This window comes from Neoarius graeffei, chromosome 5, assembly GCF_027579695.1.
Source record: "Neoarius graeffei isolate fNeoGra1 chromosome 5, fNeoGra1.pri, whole genome shotgun sequence".
In the NCBI taxonomy this organism is placed as follows: domain Eukaryota; kingdom Metazoa; phylum Chordata; class Actinopteri; order Siluriformes; family Ariidae; genus Neoarius; species Neoarius graeffei.
This window is the reverse complement of record NC_083573.1, coordinates 20,759,843-20,782,540: the sequence shown is the minus strand read 5'-3', so window position 1 is coordinate 20,782,540 and position 22,698 is coordinate 20,759,843. Positions and strand designations below refer to the sequence as shown.

General features: G+C 42.9%; 1 protein-coding gene across 3 annotated transcripts in view; it reads right to left on the bottom strand.

Annotated features, from left to right (window-relative positions):
- LOC132886573 (transmembrane protein 241) overlaps positions 1 to 22,698 on the bottom strand; it is a 140,247-nt gene that overhangs the window by 22,397 nt on the left and 95,152 nt on the right. The window contains exons 18-20 of one of the 3 annotated variants that reach the window (XR_009654708.1): positions 11,756 to 11,789; positions 11,574 to 11,667; positions 5,681 to 8,860 (exon numbers count right to left, since the gene is read on the bottom strand). The exons of 1 other annotated variant lie outside the window; for it this stretch is intronic. The gene's annotated coding sequence lies outside the window, so the exon portion shown is untranslated. Of the gene's footprint in view, positions 1 to 5,679; positions 11,668 to 11,755; positions 11,790 to 22,698 lie in introns of those variants that run through there. One more of the 3 variants, XR_009654707.1, reaches the window with a different exon arrangement.

Sequence of the window (22,698 nt, the reverse complement as noted above, 5' to 3'; positions counted from 1 at the left end):
CAGATCAGGCAAGGATGCCATTAATCAGTGATGCAGCAAAGACACCAAAGATAACACTGAAGGAGCTGCAAAGGTCCATAGTGGAGATGGGAGTATCTGTCCATAGGACCATGTTAAGCCATACACTCCACAGAGCGGGGCTTTATGGAAGGGTGGCCAGAAAAAAAGCCATTGCTTAAAGAAAAAAAAATAAGAAAACACATTTGGAGTTTGCCCAAGAGCATGTGGCAGACTCCTCAAACACATGGAAGAAGATTCTCTGGTCAGATGAGACTAAAATTTAACTTTTTGACCATCATGGAAAAAGCCATGTGTGGTGCAAACCCAACACTTCCCATCACCCTGAGAACACCATTCCTAAGCATGGTGGTAGCAGCAGCATGCTGTGGGGATATTTTTCATCTGCAGGGACAGGAAAGCTGGTCAGGATTCATGGAAAGATGGATGGCACTAAATACATGGCAATTCTGGAGGAAAACCTGTTTGAGTTGGCCAGAGGTTTGAGACTGGGTCGAAGGTTCACATTCCAATAGGACAATGACCCTAAACATACTGCTAAAGCTGCACTGGAGTAGTTTATCTCCTTCGGACATAATGTGTACAATTGTACATGTGAAGTTCCATAGCATTTTTCCTTGTGTCCGAAGGGGTTAAAATCTCATCTCTCATCTCATTATCTCTAGCCGCTTTATCCTTCTACAGGGTCACAGGCAAGCTGGAGCCTATCCCAGCTGACTACGGGCGAAAGGCGGGGTACACCCTGGACAAGTCGCCAGGTCATCACAGGGCTGACACATAGACACAGACAACCATTCACACTCACTTTTACACCTACGGTCAATTTAGAGTCACCAGTTAACCTAACCTGCATGTCTTTGGACTGTGGGGGAAACCGGAGCACCCGGAGGAAACCCACGCGGACACGGGGAAAACATGCAAACTCCACACAGAAAGGCCCTTGCCGGCCCCGGGGCTCGAACCTGCCGGACCTTCTTGCTGTGAGGCGACAGCGCTAACCACTACACCACCGTGCCGCCAGGGGTTAAAATGAAACATTTAAATGTATTGGAATGATCGATTCAAAGCCCAGACTTCAATCCAATTCAGAATCTGTGGCATAAGTTGAAGATTGCTGTACACCAACGCAGCCCATCAAACTTGAACGAGTTGGAGCAGTTTTGCCTTGAGGAATGGGCAAAAATCCCAGTGGCTAGATGTGCTAAGCTAATAGAGACATACCCCAAGAGACTTGCAGCTGTAATTGCAGCTAAAGGTGGCTCTACAAAGTATTGACTTTGGGGGGTTAATACCTATGCACACTCCGGATTTCTGTTTTTTCATCTTAATTAATGTTTGTGTCACAATAAAAAAACAACAATTTGCACCTTTAAAATGGTAGGAATATTGTGTAATTCAAATGTTGCTAACCCGCCAAAAATCACTCTTATTTCCAGCTTGTACTGTGACAAAACAGGACAAATACCAAGGGGGATGAATACTTTTGCAAAACACTATGCATATGTCTATAGTGGTCTTTTTCCTAGTCAATTTTGCTACAGTATTAAATAGGAACCTCGGATTATTTTTGTTATCCTCTATTTGGGTGGAGAGATATGTTGATCTAACAGTACTAAGAGCTTTTCTGTCCTTCAGGAGGCTCTCCTTTTATGCTAATTTGAATACTACCAATTTTGTTTCATGCCATTTACATTCTAATTTTCAAATGGTCTGTTTTAAAGTGTGAGTGGAATCGTTATAACAAGGTGCTAATTTTTTTTCTCTCTAATCGTTTTTCTTTTAAGTTGAGTTACATTATCTAAAGTATAGCAGAACTTTGACTCGAGCATTAAATTGCCTGAGCAAGTTCTGTGGGGGCTGACAGTGATCCAATCAAAGCTGATAACTCTGGGAGACTATTTTAAAAAACTTTGTGAAATGGTTGACATGAACGTACGTTTAACACAGTAGCATGGCAAGGCACATATATTATTGCTCAAAGTTTGAATAAGATGAGATAATGTTCAGAGGTAGCTTCAGTGTGGAAGTGTGACTATATTTTCTATATTTAATCCAAATGTTAGTTTAAGAATGTGACCACCATTATGGGTAGGTCCTATGATGTTCTGATTAACCCCTACTGAATCTAGAATGGACATGAATGCTGTTTTCAGAGGGTCTTCTGGGTTATTGAAGTGAATATTAAAATCTCCAACAACTAAAGCTTTGTCTAAGGAAATAACCAGGTCTGAGATGAAAGCCACAAATTCCGAAAGAAACTCAGAATATGGCCCTGGGAGCCTGTAAATAATCTCATCTCATTGGGCCAGTTGTTCAAAAAATTTAATCTGGATCAAAATGATCCGTATTTCCAAATCACATTTTTTGCTATCCAGGATCAGGTAATCCTTCTTACTTTTATGCCGGTTTTTCAAAGCAACATTGGATTGGATCACGCTAATTCAGATGCACCGTTTTCAATATTACCTAATCCAGATAACCAATGCTCTAAATGGGACAGCATATCACAATGTGGGCTACCAGGTATGTAAAGAACAGGTGGAAGAGCCAATATGGGGTCACTTAAATGTATTTTATTTTGAGACAAAACACAAAAATAACCCACAAAAAGACCCACTTTTGTTCATAATTGCTTTTACAGCCTCCTCTGAGCAACAACAAATAAATACATTAACAAATACATTGTGACTATTTTGAAAATATCTTAAATAAAAAAAAAAAAAAAGTCCTATTCACAGGGTTCTTCTTCAGATGAGGAGGGAAGACCAGCATTTTCAAGGCCTGCTTTCAGGATGAGGATCTGAAGTTTTGCTTTGGTTTGCTGCAGTTTGGTCAGTTTGATTTGTTCCTCTGCCAGGAGTATCTGTGTTTCTGCCCTTTCAGTTTCTCTTTTAAGTAGTAATTGATAGGCATCATCATTCTTATTTGGCAAAGGACGCTTCAAGGATATTTTCTGAGCTCCTGTGACTGCTGGCTCTAACTGTGAGGATACAGGTTGTTCTTCTGTAACAGGGCTGAGATCTAGAATAACTGTTTCCTCCTCATTAAGGGGAACTGGCTCACTTTCCTCTACAGTTGGCTCACCATCCTCTACAACACCTTGAATCCCATGCAGAGCATTAGAGTTCTCACCTCCAATAATGTCCAGAACCACATCTGTGTATTCACCTTTCTTAAAGGGTTTGTTGCCCGTTTGGGTGTTTTTTACTTCAGCGAGGTCCTTTGTTGCTCTGGCCCTCAGATTCTTCCATCTAAATTTCACTTGATCCAAGGTCCTCTTCTGGCCAGAGCCCATTGCATTCACATTCTGGGTGATTTCAATCCAAATGTCTTTCTTCTTTTTGTTAGTTACTATTGCACCTGAACTAGAACTTCCTATTATTGAGGCATAATGGTGCTTAACACCCTCCAGCACTGCATGGGTTTCTGCAACAGTGAAATTAGGTCCTTTTGAGCCCATGGTTCCACCTCATCTGTTGCAGTGAACAGAGTATTCATAGGCTTTGGACATAATTGATGTAATTGAACACAAGCTGAAGTGAACACAACTAATGAGTGGGTGGGTATTTGACAACCATCTTGTATTCAGCCTCTCTCAGAGGACTTACAGTCTGTCTGTGGAAGAACAGGTCCTCATTGCTCTGCGCTTCTGTGCATCTGGGACTTTCTACCAAGTTGTTGGTGACAATATAGGAGTAGACAAGTCAACTGTGAGTGATGTAGTGAAAGCTGTGTCAATTGCATTGGCCAGCCTGGTCAATCAATTTGTTTCATTTCCAAAGGATGACCAGATTGCACAGACCAAGCACAAGTTTTTTCTTTTGGGGAACATGCCCAATACTATTACGATTGGGGTTATTGACTGTACTCATGTGCATATCCAAGCACCTCATGAAAGGGATTGGGAGTACATCAACTGAAAGGGGAGGCGTAGTATCAACATTCAACTTGTGGGCGACGCTGACCTAATCATCACAAACTGTGTTGTGAAGTGGCCTGGGTCTGTTCATGATGCACATATCCTGAGGGAGAGTGCTTTATACAGAGAGCTCTAAACTAACCAACCGGATGGCATAATATTAGGAGACAGTGTCTATCCACTCCTACCATGGCTAATGACTCCTTTTCTTGCAACAGCCACACCTGCTCAGGCATGCTTCAACACTGCTCATTGCAAAACAAGATGCTCAATTGAGCATTTAAATGGAGTTCTAAAGAGACGCTTTGCATGCCTTAACTACTTACGAGTGAAACCACAGGTAGCATGTAACATAATACTTGCATGTATTGTCCTACACGACATCGCTACCAGACGCAATGTGCCTCTCTGTGACAACGTTTATGATGCACCTGAGCCTGTTGAAGAACCAGACCAACCTCTGGCGTTTTGTCAGAATGTGGGACAGACTGGACGTGTAGTAAGGGATGCAATTGTTAGAAATTATTTTTGATGGCATCTGTCATCTCTGATTGTTTCTTTGAAATTAATATAGGCTACAATGGTCAATGACAGAAAAATATAACGTATTTTAGTTTGTTGATGAATTCTGTTTGGGGAAAATATATATATACGTGTGTGTGTGTGTGTGTGTGTGTGTGTGTGTGTGTGTGTATATATATATATAAAATACAATACTGAAAGGCTTAATTGGTAGCCTATGTCTACTTTATCACTGTATTACTGTATTGGTTAAACAAGTCAAGTGCAAAACAAATAAAAGTATCACTAAATAATGCAGTTGTATTATTGGACCAATTTTTGAAGTTTTACTACATTTTCTACCTGATATCCACCTTGAAATCCTACCCCCTGTTGGGATCAGGATAATCTTGTTTTTTTGGCTTAAAGTTATCCAGATCCTTCTGAAAAGTTTTGAACAACACAAACTGAAGGTTTGATCCAGATTGAAACTAGAATTGGATTACATGATCTGATCAGATTTCAGAATCCTACTTTCTCTTTTGAACAACCCATTTTCAAGATTTGATCCAATCCGATTACCAAAATCCACTAAGATTACCTTTGAACAACTGGCCCATTATCTCTAGCCGCTTTATCCTGTTCTACAGGGTCGCAGGCAAGCTGGAGCCTATCCCAGCTGACTACGGGCGAAAGGCAGGGTACACCCTGGACAAGTCGCCAGGTCATCACAGGGCTGACACACAGACAACCATTCACACCTACGGTCAATTTAGTCACCAGGTAACCTAACCTGCATGTCTTTGGACTGTGGGGGAAACCGGAGCACCCAGAGGAAATCCACACGAACACGGGGAGAACATGCAAACTCCGCACAGAAAGGCCCTCGCCGGCCATGGGGCTTGAACCCGGACCTTCTTGCTGTGAGGCAACAGCGCTAACCACTACACCACCGTGCCGCCCCCTGTAAATAATAAGTAATGGGATTCACTGGGTAGACTTATTTTTTGAGGCTACATGTTATATGAGTATGAAGAACCTCAAACATATTGAATTTATAACCAGGTTTGTGTGTCACACCTGGATATTCATTATAAATAACCTCGACACCTCCTTCTCTGCTAGTTAGGCAAGGCTGGTGTATATAACTGTATCCAGGAGGACTAGTTTCATTTAATGCTAAATATTAATTTGGCTTAATCCATGTTTCTGTTAAACACAGTACATTAAACTCCTGATCAGTAATAAGTTCATTAACAATTAGTGCTTTAGATGCAAGAAAGCTAATATTTAATAGTTCTACCTTTAGATCAAAGGTGCTGGCAGTGGCTGTACAGTCAGTATGATCTAATTTTATATTAATTAGGTTACTAGAACACACTCAACATTTTTTACTTTTTTGTTTAGCTTGGGGAACAGACACAGTCTTGATATAATAGAACCTGAGTGACGACTGTGCAGCTAGCAGACAGTCAGTTTAGCCTGTTCATCTGCTCCCTGGCCTTGGCTCTTAATCGTTATACATTAACTAGGCCTGTTTTGAGACGATGAGCGATGCTGCAAGAAATGAGAACAGCACCTTCCCAAGTGGGATGGATACCGTTCTGCCCTAACAGGCCAGCAGTGCCCTCAAAATTAGTCCAATTACCTATAAAACCCACATTGTTTTCAGAGCACCACCCGGACAACCAGCAGTTCAACGAACATAACCTGCTGTAAGCAGCATGCTGTGTTGGGATGGGGCCAGAGCATACTACAGCATCAGACATTGCCTTCGCTAATTTAAACACCTCTCCAAAGTTACTCTTAGTAACCTCAGATTGGTGAAGGCGTGTATCGTTAGCTCCTACGTGGATAACTATCTTTGAGAACCTGTGCTTGCCTAGGACCCTAAGATGCTATGTCCGGCGCCCTGGCTCCTGGTATATACCTAACTAAAGCTGCTGGTGCCCCTAAAGGCCTAGTTAATTTCATGTGCCGTATGATAGACTCGCCTATAACCAGAGCTTTTTCAGGTTTCTCAGCAGGTGCATCACTGAGGAGAGTGACCCTGTTTGACACATGAAGTGGAGAAGAGTGGCGCTCCCATGGGCGAGCCTCAGCGGTAGCCTTGGCTCTGTGATTATCTCGCCGAGTTGTCACCCATTCACCCCACTGTGAGGGCACTAATGCCAGAGTTGGGGGATTACTAACTCCACCTAGGACATCCAGACTTTCCCCTACAGAAACTACACTGTTCTTGTTCTCACTCACCCTCTCTCGAGTCTGGATACACACCTCTAAAGCTGTAATTTTGTCTGTCGGAGCACTAACTGAGCTACACTTATCACAAATAAAGCCATTACTAATGATGGAAAAAGAATGACTAAACATCCTACACTGAACAAGCTGAAGTTGTGCCATGATGAATGGATTTACGTACCTTAATCGAAGATCTGTCAAAAAGATCTGATTAAAGCAGATTCGATGTGGATGGCCTCCGCTTGCAGTCTTTGTACGGGAGGAAAAACTTCTGGTCTTTGGCATTCAAAAGTGGTCCAAGGAAGCATTACCAATCATGCATCACTATTATAGGCTTATTTTTTTTTTCAATAAGAAGCATAGTCTTGAGCAAAAGCCCACAGTTCACCACCTATCTGTTCACATTTCTAACAGGTTCTCCACACAACACACATGCTGAGAAACAAACTCTCTCATTGGCAACTCTAGTCTGAGAAACCTGAAGTTAGTGACCTCAGCGACCATAGTCAAATGTTCTCTGGGGCCAGAGCAAGTGATGTTGGGTGAAATTTGAAATTACAGGCTAAGGATAAGCATAAATGCAATACGATTGTTATTCACGTCGGCAGTATTGACACCCAGTTATGCCAACTGGAGGTCACTAAGATTAATGTGGAGTTGGTGTGTACTTGTGCAAAAACAATGTCAGTCCCTGTCGAATCTGACCAGCGATGGCATGTACAGCCATACATTATCGTCCAGCCGCTGGTTGTTGTTTACTTTTGTCAAGGTTTGTTTGTCGATCAGTAGAACTGGAAAGGAGTCAGTTATTCATTTCCACAGAAATGCCACCCGGGGGGGGCCGACCTGATAGCTGAGTGGTTAGGGAGTGTACCACATGAGAGAGGGGGTTGTAGCCAAAGCAGCAGTCTGTCCAAAAAAATGAGATGTCAACTCAAATCAAATTTATTCATTTATAGAGCATTTATTCATTCATAAAGCAGCAAACAGCTAAGCAAAGGACTGTACAACATCAAGAACTAGATAGAACTCAGAGTTCAGAATTTCAGCTTTTATTTCCTGATATGTACATCTAGTTGTTTTGAACAACATGACACCTTGAGTGGCAGACCACTCATTTTTAGGTGTGTGTGTTGTCTCATTCATCTCATCTCATCTCTAGCCGCTTTATCCTGTTCTACAGGGTCGCAGGCAAGCTGGAGCCTATCCCAGCTGACTACAGGTGAAAGGCGGGGGTACACCCTGGACAAGTCGCCAGGTCATCACAGGGCTGACACAGACAACCATTCACACCTACGGTCAATTTAGAGTCACCAGTTAACCTAACCTGCATGTCTTTGGACTGTGGGGGAAACTGAAGCACCCGGAGGAAACCCACGCAGACATGGGGAGAACATGCAAACTCTGCACAGAAAGGCCCTCGCCGGCCACAGGGCTTGAACCCGGACCTTCTTGCTGTGAGGTGATAGCGCTAACCACTACACCACTGTGCCGCCCCAATAAAGTAAGTAACACTTAATATTTTGTTGCTTATTCCTTGGTTGCAATAACTGAATCAAGCTGGTGACCCACTGACATCACTAAACCGTTGCATTCTCATTTTGTGATGCTTTTCCAGGCTTGTAGTACAGCTTATTTTAGTCATTGTTTTTGTTTTTCTTCCTTCAGTCTCCTTTTCATGAGGTGAAACATATGCTCAATCAGGGTAAGGTCTGGTGACTTGAGTTGGCCAATCTAAAAAATTTTCCACTTTTTACCTTGATGAATCAAATCAAATCAAATCAAGTTTATTTGTACAGCGCTTTTAACAATAAACATTGTCGCAAAGCAGCTTTACAGAATTTGAACGACTTAAAACATGAGCTAATTTTATCCCTAATCTATCCCCAATGAGCAAGCCTGTGGCGACGGTGGCAAGGAAAAACTCCCTCAGACGACATGAGGAAGAAACCTCGAGAGGAACCAGACTCAAAAGGGAACCCATCCTCATTTGGGCAACAACAGACAGCCTGACTATAATATTAACAGTTTTAACAGGTATAACCCTCAACTGTCCTCATGGGGCCGTCCTTCACAGGAGTGGGGCGATAAAACTCCGACCAGACACAGGGCACCAGGATGGATCAAGCAGGTCCGAGGGGCAGAAGAGGCCAGCATCTCAATCCCAGGATCAATATGTAACTCAGAGGGACAGATGGGGGGGCGGGGGGGAGAGAAAGAAAACACGTTGTTAGGTATGCCCTAAAAATGACAAGTATTAAATCTGTGTGAAGTCTTTTGTTGTGCTGGCAGTGTGTTTTGGGTCATTGTCTTGCTGCATGATGAAGTTTTTCCCAATTAAATTGGATAGATTTCTCTAAATTGGCAGACAATATTTCTGTAGACTGAATTAATTCTGCTGCTACCATCAATAAAGATTTGTGAGCCCAATCCAGAAGCAGCCATGCAAGCCCAAGCCATGACACTACCTTCACCATACTTTCCCAGTGAGTGAGTTTGTATGTTTTGGATCATGAGCAGATCCTTTCTTTCTCCACACTTTGGTCTTCCATCACTCTGGTAGAGGTTCATATTGGTATTAGAACCTTTGTGGCCAATCTGATCTTTGGGTTTTTCTTCACAGCTCTCACAATGTTTGCCAGAAACTACTGCTGTTTTCTTTGGTTCACCTGTTCAATATTTGATTGTTAGTACACCAGCAGTTTGTTTTTCAGGACAATCCAAATTATGTGCTATGCCCAGTGCTTATGCTATGGCTCTGATCAATTTTCCTCTTTTCTCAGCTTTAAAATGGCCGTGGTTTTTCTCCCATACAAACAGTCTCTAAAGAGTTTGGACTCCACCAATCCACAGTCAGACAGATTGTGTACAAATGGAGGAAATTCAAGACCATTGTTACCCTCCCCAGGAGTGGTCGACCAATAAAGATCACTCCAAGAGCAAGGCGTGTAATAGTCAGCGAGGTCACAAAGGACCGCAGGGTAACTTCTGAACAACTGAAGGCCTCTCTCACATTGGCTAACATTAATGTTCATGAGTCCACCATCAGGAGAACACTGAACAACAATGGTGTGCATGGCAGGGTTGCAAGGAGAAAGCCACTGCTCTCCAAAAAGAACATTGCTGCTCGTCTGCCGTTTGCTACAGATCACATGGACAAGCCAGAAGGCTATTGGAAAAATGTTTTGTGGAGGGATGAGACCAAAATAAAACTTTTTGGTTTAAATGAGAAGCGTTATGTTTGGAGAAAGGAAAACACTGCATTCCAACATAAGAACCTTATCCCATCTGTGAAACATGGTGGTGGTAGTATCATGGTTTGGGCCTGTTTTGCTGCATCTGGGCCAGGACGGCTTGCCATCATTGATGGAACAATGAATTCTGAATTATGTGAATTCTAAAGGAAAATGCCAGGACATCTGTCCAAATTCTGAATTATGTGAATTCTAAAGGAAAATGCCAGGACATCTGTCCATGAACTGAATCTCAAGAGAAGGATGGTCATGCAGCAAGACAATGACCCTAAGCACACAAGTCATTCTACCAAAGAATGGTTAAAGAAGAATAAAGTTAATGTTTTGGAATGGCCAAGTCAAAGTCCTGACCTTAATCCAATCAAAATGTTGTGGAAGGACCAGTTCATGTGAGGAAACCCACTAACATCCCAGAGTTGAAGCTGTTCTGTAAGGAGGAATGGGCTAAAATTCCTCCAAGCCGGTGTGCAGGACTGATCAACAGTTACCACAAATGTTTAGTTGCAGTTATTGCTGCACACCAGATACTGAAAGCAAAGGTTCACATACTTTTGCCACTCACAGATATGTAATATTGGATCATTTTCCTCAATAAATAAATGACCAAGTATAATATTTTTGTCTCATTTGTTTAACTGGGTTCTCTTTATCTACTTTTAGGACTTGTGTGAAAATCTGATGTTTTAGGTCATATTTATGCAGAAATATAAAAAATTCTAAAGGGTTCACAAACTTTTAAGCACCACTGTAGATGCCATGCAAGTACATAGGAGACAAATCATCCTCTTCTAAAAGAAATACCTATTTGGAACAAAAATGCTTGGCCCAAAAGTGCCTCAGAGCAATGAAAAACAGACGGCAGGAAGAAAAAAAAAACACTGAATTGCAGGATGCGGCCAACAAACATAACATGAGCCCTCTTTGATGGTCTTAAAGCTGTTTATGGTCCACGTGCCAATGGATCCACCCCCATTCTAGCAGCTGATGGTAACACACTTCTAACTGACAAGGATGAAATACTGGCAGGAGGAGCAGAACACTTCAATGTGCTGTTGAACAAGCAATCAACAATGCACTAGAGGACACACCACAGCTTCCTATTCTGGAACAGCTCAGTGCAGAGTCAAGTCATGCAGAGGTTGCAAAAGCTATCAAGCAGCTGTCAAGCAGAAAGGTGCCTGGTCCTGACGGAATCCCTTTAGAGGTGTACAAGTGTGGAGGTGCACACATGGCAATGGGACTAATCAAGTTATTTGGTGCCTTCTGGAGGAAGGGTCAAGTGGCCCAAGACCTGAATGATGCGTCCATCATCCATCTCTACAAGCACAAAGGAAGCCAATCCCAGTGTGACAATCACCGTGGCATATCATTACTCTCTATAGTAGGAAAGATCTTAGCCAGAATTGATTGATTAATGATGTAACCGGAAGAGTGTACCCTGAGTCTCGTTGTGGTTTTCGTAGTGGTCGTGGTACTGCTGACATGATCTTTCATTCATGTTGTTTTGATCCCAAACCCAAATGTCTTCAGTATACAACAAAAGCAAAAGAACAGGCCTTGCCGGTTTAATACTTTCGGAGGAGACTGCATTTGGTGCAGTGTCAGAGAATATATATTTTGATGAACAAGACCTTACTTACAATCTCACATTCTTTGCACGCGTGGCCAGGAAGTTTTCTTCATTCAGCTTTCTTGTGAACAATTACCACACAAGCAACAGACCTGTTCTTAGCACTGAAGAATAAAGGAAGAATACGGCCTGATTAAGCATTTTTTAAAGATCAAATACCTTGTTAACAGTACTTCGAGTTCCAGATCTCACCTCTCAGTATAATCTCCAATTGGTTTCTCTCCTTCTGTTTACAAAAAAAGTGCATTAGAAAAATGTCCATGAAAATAATACAGTTGAAAACTGAAACAAAGAAACTGTAAAAATATAGGATTTTTCATTAAAATTGTGGGAGTGGGGCATGACTGAGTGCTGGGTTGGGAGGAGGATGAGTGAAAGAATGAGGAGAATGAGGAAAAGTAGAAGTAGTCGAGTAGTAGAGAGCTTTGTCATCAATCTAGCCATAAATGCACTACATGGCCAAAAGTTTAGGGACATCTATTACACCCGTAAGTGCTTTTTAGTCCCCTGCTTTGCTGTATCTTCAACTCTTCTGTGAAGGCTTTCCATAGAATTTTTGAATGTAGCTGTGGAAACTTGCCCATTCAGTCACAAGAGCATGAGTGCTGGGTGACGAGGTCTGGGGTACAGTCATTATTCCAGTCTCATTCTTCCTGCAAACAGGTCTTAAGTTGTGAAACAGTACGAGGTTGTCACTGTCATTTTTCATTTCAAAATTCTCCACACACTTTCTGTTGAGGACAGAGGAGACAGGCACCCTCTCCTTTAGCAGCCATGCCTTTGTAATGTGTCCAGAATGTGGTTTTGCATTGTCTTGTTGAAATATGCATCGACATCCCTAGAAAAGATATCTTGAAGGCAGCATATGTTTCTCCAAAATCTCAATGTACTTTTCTGCATTAATGCGGCCATCACAGATGTGTAAGTTACCTCTGCCAAGGACATTGACAACCCCATACCATGATAGACCCAGCTGGTAACAGTCTTGATGGTCCTTTTCGCCTTTGGCCTGGAGCATATGGCATCCATTTCTGCTTCTTCTTCTTCAAAAAAAAGACCTGGAATACTGATTCATCTGACCACAATACACATTTCAATGCACTAATAGTCCATTGCAGAGAAGTTGACCGTGCTTCTGGACACAGTTAACATAAGGCTTCCTTTTTGCACAGTAAAGTAACTGGTATTTGTAGATGTAAATCCATATTGTCAGGCTTGACAAAGGTTTGTCAAAGTAATCCTGAGCCCATTTGGTTATATCAGCTACAGATAAATGAGAGTTCTTGATACAGTGCTATATGAGGAATCAGAGATCACAGGTGTTCAGCTTAGTCTTGCGCCTTTGCCCTGTACACACACACATTCGTCCAGATTCATTGAATCATTTAATTTTATATATATATATATATATATATATATATATATATATATATATACACACACACACACACACTGTAGAGGGTGAAATATCCAAATCCCTTCCTATCTTTCCTATGAAAAACATTAACTGGAGATGATCAGCCCACCTTTGCTCCTCAAAGACTAGGCCTTTCCTGGATAATGATTTCCAAATCATGATTGTAATCACCTGTTGACATCACCTGTTTCAAATCACATTATTTAATTGTTTTACCTTGTTACTAGCCCTAAATTGCTCCCATCCCAACTATTTTTAGAATGTGTTGCAGGCCTGAAACGCAGGAATGGATATATATTAACAAATGAAATGAAGTTGATAAAAAAAAAAAGACATAAAATATATTGGGTTCATACTGTCTGCAATGAAATACAAGTCCAAGTAAATTTAGAAATCACTGCTTTCTTTATTTGCATTTTCCATACCGTCCCAGGTACTGTTTAACAGGGTTCATTCACTCTTTAATACCAGTTTATGTACTTCACAGCTACAGACAATATATGGATGTATTGGGAAAATATTAATCATAACATTAATGCTAACATTTGTGTTAAACCACAGCCTCATTTTATCCAACTATCTTTGTATAACTGTATAATTTGTTGACTAGTAGAATCTCTTTTTTTTTTCTTTTGTAAAGATAGTTGAAGTATATGACAACAAAAAAATGCCTTTCCTGTCCTCTCTGCTCAAATAGTTCATCTTCACATGCCAGAAGAAGAGATGGCTCTACATAATACACACACACACACACACACACACACACACACACAACCATATAAGGGGCTATCCATAAATGCCTTTGCATTCTCCTTGGATGCTTCCTGGCAGAGTGCATCAGTCTTCTGTATGCATGCATATAGAATGCTCACAGTAAAACTCAGTTTATTCTGATTCTCCTTTGACTCAGACATGCGCATATGTATGGGGGGGATTCCCACTACTTGTGGCATCCCATCTTCGTTGCCAAGAAATTGTGGTGGAAAAAATAATGAGGCCTGAGTGACTCAGGCCTCATTATTTTTTCCACCACAATTTCTTGGCAACGAAGATGGGATGCCACAAGTAGTGGGAATCTCCCCCCCCCCCCCCCCATACATATGCGCATGTTTTGAAACGTGATAAAATATTGTGTGCATAGTAACTGTGAAGGTTAGCATTGTGTTAAATTAGGGGTCAGTAAGCCTTTGAGTCGAAGGAGAACAAAATATTGGTACCACTTCCACCTTTTCCAAATGTTCAATATATAATTAAAAACTATGGGCCTGGGTCGTGCACCCAGTTTACATTTTGGGCCAGAGACTGTGGGTTTCCTGAAAAGAGTAGTTTTAGCCAGAGGCAAATAAAGGTGCTGGAAGGAAGGCTTAAGCAAGTTGAGATTGACAATGAGAAGAGGAAAAAGAAGCATCATGTAAAAGTAGATTGGGATGCTTTTACTAAGTGGAAGACAGAAGCAGCAGTGAAGAATCAGCGTACTAATCCCATTAACAAGATTTAAGGCACAGTCCAAGATGGCGCCTGCAAAAAGAGCATGGTTGATGAAAATGCTCTAACTTCTATTTCTCTTTCTTCTCTTCCTGTCGTTTGCATGCAGTGCATTGAGCCATCTCGCCTGTACTCTGACCTCGACTCCTTCCTGTATTCACCTTCTCCCCCTCCTGTACAAGATCACCCCCATCCACAATCTCTGCAGCCAATATAACCAGCTCCACCTCTCCAAAAACCCCACCCCCTGTCTATGCACAGACCAGTTTGGCTCCGGCGAGCACAGAAAAAACATCTCGCGTGGAGCCTGAGCAGAAAACTACTCCAATAGTGCACGAGGAATAAGCTGGAACCTGACAAAGAATCATGGAGTAGAATCCTAGCACAACAGCAAGAAATGGCGGAGAAAATAAAGATGCAAGAAACACTGGAGAGACGGTTGTCCAGTATTTCCAGAAACTCACTGAAGTGCACGATGCTCACTCTGGGCTAGACAAGCCTGCAGACATGGACAATGCAAACATTGAGACACCTTATGAAGCACACCTTAAAAATGCCTTCTTAAATGGGATCAAGCCTGAAATCTCCAAACAAACTAAGGACAGCTGTATCACCTGGGAAACAGGTGATACAGCTCTCTCTATTTTCTATTCTCTGTTTGTTGTGTAATGATGCTGCTGGAATTTTAATTTCCCTGAGGGAACCCTCCCAAAGGGATCAATAAAGTTTTATCTAATCTAAACAGTAAAGTTGAAGGACATTCTCAGTCATGCAGAGAAGAGGCTGAAGGAGAAATCGGAAAAGGCAGGGAAAAAGAATGTCTTCTTTCTTTTTCCTTGCCTTTTCCGATTTCTCCTTCAAAGCATAAAGCCATGCTGACAATGGTCCAGACAGTAGGAAGATTCCCCAATTCATGTGGGAGGGGCCGTAGATGAGGCAGAGGAAGAGGGTGTGGAAAGAGCAGGGGTGTTTCATCTGTGAAAAGGAGGATCATTTGGTGACAGAATGCCCTCAGGCACAACACTCTGAACTTGATCAGAATCCAGCTTGGGCGGACTGAGATCAGGGAAGGAGCGAGGTTCCGCAACTACAAAATCATGAAGGCATGCTTGTGTCCTTTTTGTATTCCTGCAATGAAGACATGCTTACACACACACAACAAATGGTCACCACAGCCATGAACAATTGCAGCAACCTACTGTGAGCACGTGTTAAGTATAACACACAAACTTACTCAAAAATGCCTATGCTAACTCTTTCTGTTAATGGCCATTCCCTAGCTTTTCTTATAGATTCTGGAGCTGATCATTCCGTCATCCATGCATTGGACCTTCCTGTGACACCAAGACCCGGTGGCCAATTCCTACACACCGTTGGCGCGTCAGGCCAAACAATAACCTGAAAAATTCACCAGACCCTTCTCATGCATAGCTGGTGAGTGCTGTAAATTTAAGTTCTCATTTTTATTGTCAAAGTTTTGTCCAGTAAACCTCTTAGGTAGAGACTTAATGTGTAGGTTAAATATTAGCTTGACGAGTACTCCTGAAGGGGTTCAGGTGGTAGAACCCTCCTTAGAGGATAACATTAGTCTAATCATGGTTAAATGTAGCCTTTACCCTCCCATTTATGTGTATATGTGGAGATCAGTACCAACGGCTGTAGGTACTGATCACTGGTGCAAATGGTGCGAGAATGCACAAATCCTTGCAACACAAACTACATGTCCCCTGACTCCTTATGCCTATGTGCATAAGGGGAAGACTGGATGAGAGGTTTGAGGAAGATTGGTACAGGGAAAGGAAGGAGAGAGAGACAGAATATATACTCAGATGATGTTTTGGAATGAACATAGATGTGCTGTGTTGGTAAAGGCCCCAGAGGGAAGAGCAGGATTCAGCTTTGCATTTGCCTCATCCACTATGCCATTTGTGCCACTAGCAAAGGGGAAAAAGAGAGAGATGAAAAGATTTGGGCCCTTGAGTGAGGAAGTGTGTAAACACTTCAGATTGGGAACACACCTCAGAACCAAGTCAAATACAGCCCAACTATGAAAGCCAGCCTACCTACAGTGGGGCAAAAAAGTATTTAGTCAGCCACCAATTGCGCAAGTTCTCCCACTTAAAAAGATGAGAGAGGCCTGTAATTTTCATCATAGGTACACTTCAACTATGAGAGACAGAATGGGGGAAAGAATCCAGGAAATCACATTGTAGGATTTTTAATGAATTAATTGGTAAATTCCTTGGTAAAATAAGTATTTGGTCACCTACAAACAAGCAAGATTTCTGGCTCTCACAGACCTGTAACAACTTCTTTAAGAGGCTCCTCTGTCCTCCACTCATTACCTGTATTAATGGCACCTGTTTGAACTCGTTATCAGTATAAAAGACACCTGTCCACAACCTCAAACAGTCACACTCCAAACTCCACTATGGCCAAGACCAAAGAGCTGTCAAAGGACACCAGAAACAAAATTGTAGGCCTGCACCAGGCTGGGAAGACTGAATCTGCAATAGGTAAGCAGCTTGGTGTGAAGAACTCAACTGTGGGAGCAATTATTAGAAAATGGAAGACATACAAGACCACTGATAATCTCCCTCGATCTGGGGCTCCACGAAAGCTCTCACCCCGTGGGGTCAAAATGATCACAAGAACAGTGAGCAAAAATCCCAGAACCACACAGGGGGACCTAGTGAATGACCTGCAGAGAGCTGGGACCAAAGTAACAAAGGCTACCATCAGTAACATTTTTATGATGGTCTTTGGTATGATCTGACTGCAAGTAGAACTCGCGATCTCCCGATCGAGAGGCGGACACATTAACCACTAGGCCAACTCGCGGTTCTACCTACCTACTGACTTACATTTAGTGTCGATGGTGCAGAGGACAGTAGAGTTGATGTCAGATGACTACAGACTGGGACAATGCACAGGCTTTCAGTTCACTGTTTTAACTGCTGATGATCCAAGACTTAGGTCAGTTCCAAAATGTTTATGGGCACAAGTGAAATACGATGTAGGTCTGATCAGGGGCACTAAGCCAGTCTTTTGATCACTCCACAGGATCTCCACAGGAGTCATTGTGCCTTGTCCTGACTCACTGGCGCATACACCAACCTTTCCGGTAAAGAAGCACAATAAACCTGGAGTGGAGTTGACCTGGTGAGTGGAGGTTTGTCCAAGACCGCAGGCAGTCAATCCAGCTGTATAGCCTAGAGCCCCGAATGTCCCAAACCCATATACCATTCTGTCACAAATTCCAGCTAATAGTACCCATTTTTCTGTTGTTGACTTTGCAAACACATTCTTTAGTGTGTTTGACAGTGATGTTTGACAGTTCAAGGAAGAGCATTGACACAGCGTGTGGTACCAGTAGGGTGAGGTCAGCATACCCCACTATGTCACGTGATGCCAGCACAGCCATCTCTGTGGCGGCGACTGCACAGAGATGGTGAGGTAGTCCTGCTGCTACTGGATCAAGTTTAGCAGAATAATAAGCCACAGGACGTAACTTACCTCCATGATGTTGTAGCATAACAGATGTCATACAGCTATGTATACCATTCTGTCACAAATTCCAGCTAATAGTACCCAGATGGCTGAAAATCCATCCATTCCAGTCAAAAGTTCATCCAGTCAGTCAGTTTTGGTTCACATTCCAGTTTGAAGGGAAGCCATATACATTCACACAATTTGTGGATGAGAAACATGGCTGTATGACATCTGTTATGCTACATCATCATGGAGGTAAGTTACGTCCTGTGGCTTATTATTCTGCTAAACTTGATCCAGTAGCAGCAGGACTACCTCACCGTCTCTGTGCAGTCGCCGCCACAGAGATGGCTGTGGTGGCATCACGTGACATAGTGGGGTATGCTGACCTCACCCTACTGGTACCACATGCTGTGTCAATGCTCTTCCTTGAACAGAAAACATCACACCTGTCAGCAACATGCTGGCTGAAATACAATGCTGTTCTCTCGAAAATGCCCAACATCACTGTCAAACATTGCACAACCCTAAACCCTGCAACCCTCTTCCCCACTGAGGAGGAAGGAAACACTCACTGTTGTGTGGCCACAATAAATGAAATTTGCTCGCCACACCCACACTTGCAGGAAATACCATTAACTAATCCAGACCTTGTACTTTTTGTGGATGGGTCTGCATCCAGAGACCCTCATACTGGAATGAACAAGGTAGGTTTTGCCATAGTCACACCACATAATGTGCTATCATCTGGCTCGCTTCCATCCAACTACTCTGCTCAAGCTGCGGAGTTGGTGGCGCTGACAAAAGCATGCAAACTTTCAGAGGGTAAGTCAGCCACAATCTACACAGACAGTAGGTATGCCTTTGGGGCTGCACACGATTTTGGCACATTATGGAAACACAGAGGGTTCCTAACATCCACAGGCAAACCTTTTACATACCACAAACTCATCTCATTATCTCTAGCCGCTTTATCCTTCTACAGGGTCGCAGGCAAGCTGGAGCCTATCCCAGCTGACTACGGGCGAAAGGCGGGGTACACCCTGGACAAGTCGCCAGGTCATCACAGGGCTGACACATAGACACAGACAACCATTCATACTCACATTCACACCTACGGTCAATTTAGAGTCACCAGTTAACCTAACCTGCATGTCTTTGGACTGTGGGGGAAACCGGAGCACCCGGAGGAAACCCACGCGGACACGGGGAGAACATGCAAACTCCACACAGAAAGGCCCTCGCCGGCCCCGGGGCTCGAACCCAGGACCTTCTTGCTGTGAGGCGACAGCGCTAACCACTACACCACCGTGCCACCCATACCACAAACTGATTGAGAAATTATTGCAGGCAATTCTACTCCCAACAGAACTGGCAACCCATGCGATGCACACACTAACCTTTCTGATCCAGTTTCTCTAGGGAATGCCACAGTGGACACGGCTGCTAAACATGCAGCCTCAAAGGGCCCTCCATATGCACATGCACTAATGACCCTTCTCTCCACAGCTTTAACTCCAACTCTTGCTTTACAGGAAATCCAACAAAGAAGCACACCTGAGGAGAAGCAACAGTGGAAAAAAGTAGGTTGTATCCTTCAAAATGATATTTGGTATGGTCCTGATGGGAAAAAACGGTCTCTGCCAAAATGTTACTTCCCATATTTTGCTAAATTGACACGTGTCAGGACCATGCATCAAAAGGGGGGATGCTAGACACAGTCACACAATATTGGTTTACTAAGGGCTTCTCAAATCTCACAAAATTTTTGTCAGAAGTGTATAGTCTGTGCCACTCAATGTGTGGCAGCAGGTCACCCACAACCTGAAAGGCCATTTGAACACCTACAGATGGACTTTATTGAGATGACCCCTGTAGAAGGGAAAAAGCGTTGTTTAGTTATAGTGGACATGTTCTCAAAGTGGGTAGAAGCTTTCCCCACTTCAAAACAAGACACAGGAGCAGTAAGCCAAAGCCCTGCTCTCGGAAATGATCCTGGATAAGATTAGTAGTGACAATGGCACACTGTTCGTGAACCAAGCCCTAAAACAAGTGGGAGAAACACTGGGCATTGATTTGAGACAACACTGTGCATACCATCCCATGAGGGGGGGCTAGAGAATGGGAGAACAGCACACTGAAAAATAAATTTGCTAAATGTTGAGGAAACAGGACAGAGTTGGGTTAAGGCCCTGCTAATTGTGCTACTGCACAAACGTATGTAAGGGCTAGAGTGAAATTAAGCCCATTTAAAGTACTATTTGGCAGACCACCTAATACTGGGTTAGGTCTAAAACCCACACCACGAATAGACACTGGTCTGTGTGAAGATAAACTGTTGCATTACTGTGCAGAACTCTTGTCTGTTTTATAATCTATCCATAAACAGGTAAAAGAGGCCATCCCCAAGGTGGCAACTGCCCAACAACATGATCCAAAACCAGGTGACTGGATTGTGGTGAAGGATCTCAGGAGGAAGCACTGGAAGGTGTGCAGGTGGCTGGGTCCATATCAATTCCTGTTAACAACGCAGACAGCAGTGAAGATCAGGGAAAGAGCCACCTGGATCCACGCAAGCACCCCTGCCAGAGGAGGAAGCACAACAGGGTAAGGAGCTAGTGACAAAGTAGGGTATTCCTAAGCCTCAGTGAGGTGGAAAGAGTGTGAAAGATAACCTTGTAGGATAGAACACAACATACTTCATCTTATATAAACATGACAGTGTCTGACCTTCCTTCTAAGGATCACTACTCTCTAAAAATCATAAATTCTCTAAAAATTATTTTCCTCTACATAAACACTGCGAGGTCTGTCTGTCTGAGTCGTGCTTAAAGAAGATATGCAGAACCTTTCTTTTTAAATAAACTGAGTGGATAGTATTTCCACCTTTGACTCCTGTATGCTGCATAAATGGGAATTTTTTAAAAAATCTATGTTTGAGAGTTAAAAATTGACCGCAAAGTTGGCATTCGAGCTGCTCCACTGAGCCAGCCAGCCCTGCGTGCATGACATCACAGCGGTATAATTTAATCGCCATGCCACATAGGGGTGCCAGCAACATGACAGAAGGTGGATTTACGTTTCATTCATGGCTCAAGAATGTTCAAACTGTAAAGATTTGGACACATTTTGTGAGAAGTTCACAGGCACATTGGGCAGCTACAAAGTGGCCTCTCCTCTGCTCTGCACATTTTACTGAAGACTCGTACGAGACCTCTGATCTGTTGAGTGTTGGCTCTAAGCCTGTATTGAAAGAGGGTGCAGTGCCAACAATTAAATAAAACTACAAGAAAAGCATTTATCTTTATTTATTTTTTAAAACGAAAGTAAGTTCAGTTGCACCGGTTCTCCCGGAGTGTGAGCCGAGGGTTGTTGGTAAAATCCAGGACGAAACGGGATGGGACACATCACTCGGGCAGTGACCTCTCTGCGGTTGTTGCTAAAACCGGTGACGTTCCATCCCGGGTTTTAGTAATTGCTTGAGCCGAGCAGTAATGGTGGAGTACTCAGTATGGAGAATGAGTGGACCAGCTGTCCGATTTCTTCACAGGATATCACTGCCATCTCGCCCTTACATGGAAGAAGCGAATGAATGGAGAACTGAACAAACAACTGGAAGTCAGATTGTTTCAAAGCAATTGGCCACAAGATCGGCCTTCAAGAAGTGAGAACACAGATGGGTAAGCTCCGACTCTCATTTGGATATAAAACAACAAAAACACGTTGTTTACCTGCATTTAGATTAATACATGTAACTTATGTGTTTAAGTTACTGGTATAAGATTATTTAATTTGCTTCAGAATCTGATTGTCTCAGTTCATCTGATTTATTTAATTAGCCTTTTACATTTTATCAGTGAAAATGCATGCATTTTGCATAAGTTATGTATGTTGCATAAGTTACAACACTGTGAAGGAAATTTAGTGAATGAACATTCCTATTCTGTGTTTCTGTGTGTTGAGCTGAAGTGGCCTAGTGTACTGAGAATATTATATTAGCCACTGATGACCAGGGTCCTGGGGACCCTGGCCATAGTGGCCTGTTTGTCTCTGTTTCCACAGCCATAACTCCAGCAGAGGTGCACCCCAAATTGGCAGGAGTTCCAAATTCCATTTGGGCAAAGGGTAAACATGATGTAGGCCTAATAAAGAATGGTGAACCAGTGGTGATCACCCCCAAATCAGATTTCAGGCCTAGACAGACCCAGTACCCACTCAAACCAGAAGCAATCGCAGGTATAAGACCTTTGATTTGTTGCTGAAGGCAGGTATAATTGTCCCTTGCCCGGACTCTCCAGTGCACACTCCTATTTTCCCAGTTAAGAAGGCAAGAAAACCGTCCCAGCCCGATGAGTGGAGGTTTGTCCAAGATCTGCAAGCAGTCAATGCTGCGGTTGTTCCACGCGCGCCTGATGTCCCTAAAGAGCGCTCTGCAGACCACACCCACTGTGGGATTGCCTGACCTCAATAAACCATTTGTTCAAACTGTAGATGAGATATTGTGGGGTATTCTAACCTCACCCTTCTGGTCCCACATGCTGCCTCCCTGCTTCTGTTGGAGAAAAAGATGTCACATTTGTCAGCACAGAGATGGTTAAAGTATAATACTGTCATACTTGATATGCCTAACATCATTGTGAAACGTTGTACTGTTCTGAATCCTGCCTCTCTTCTCCCTACAGAGGACGATGGAGAACCACATGACTGTGTCGCTCTCACTAACGATTTTTGTTCCCCCAGG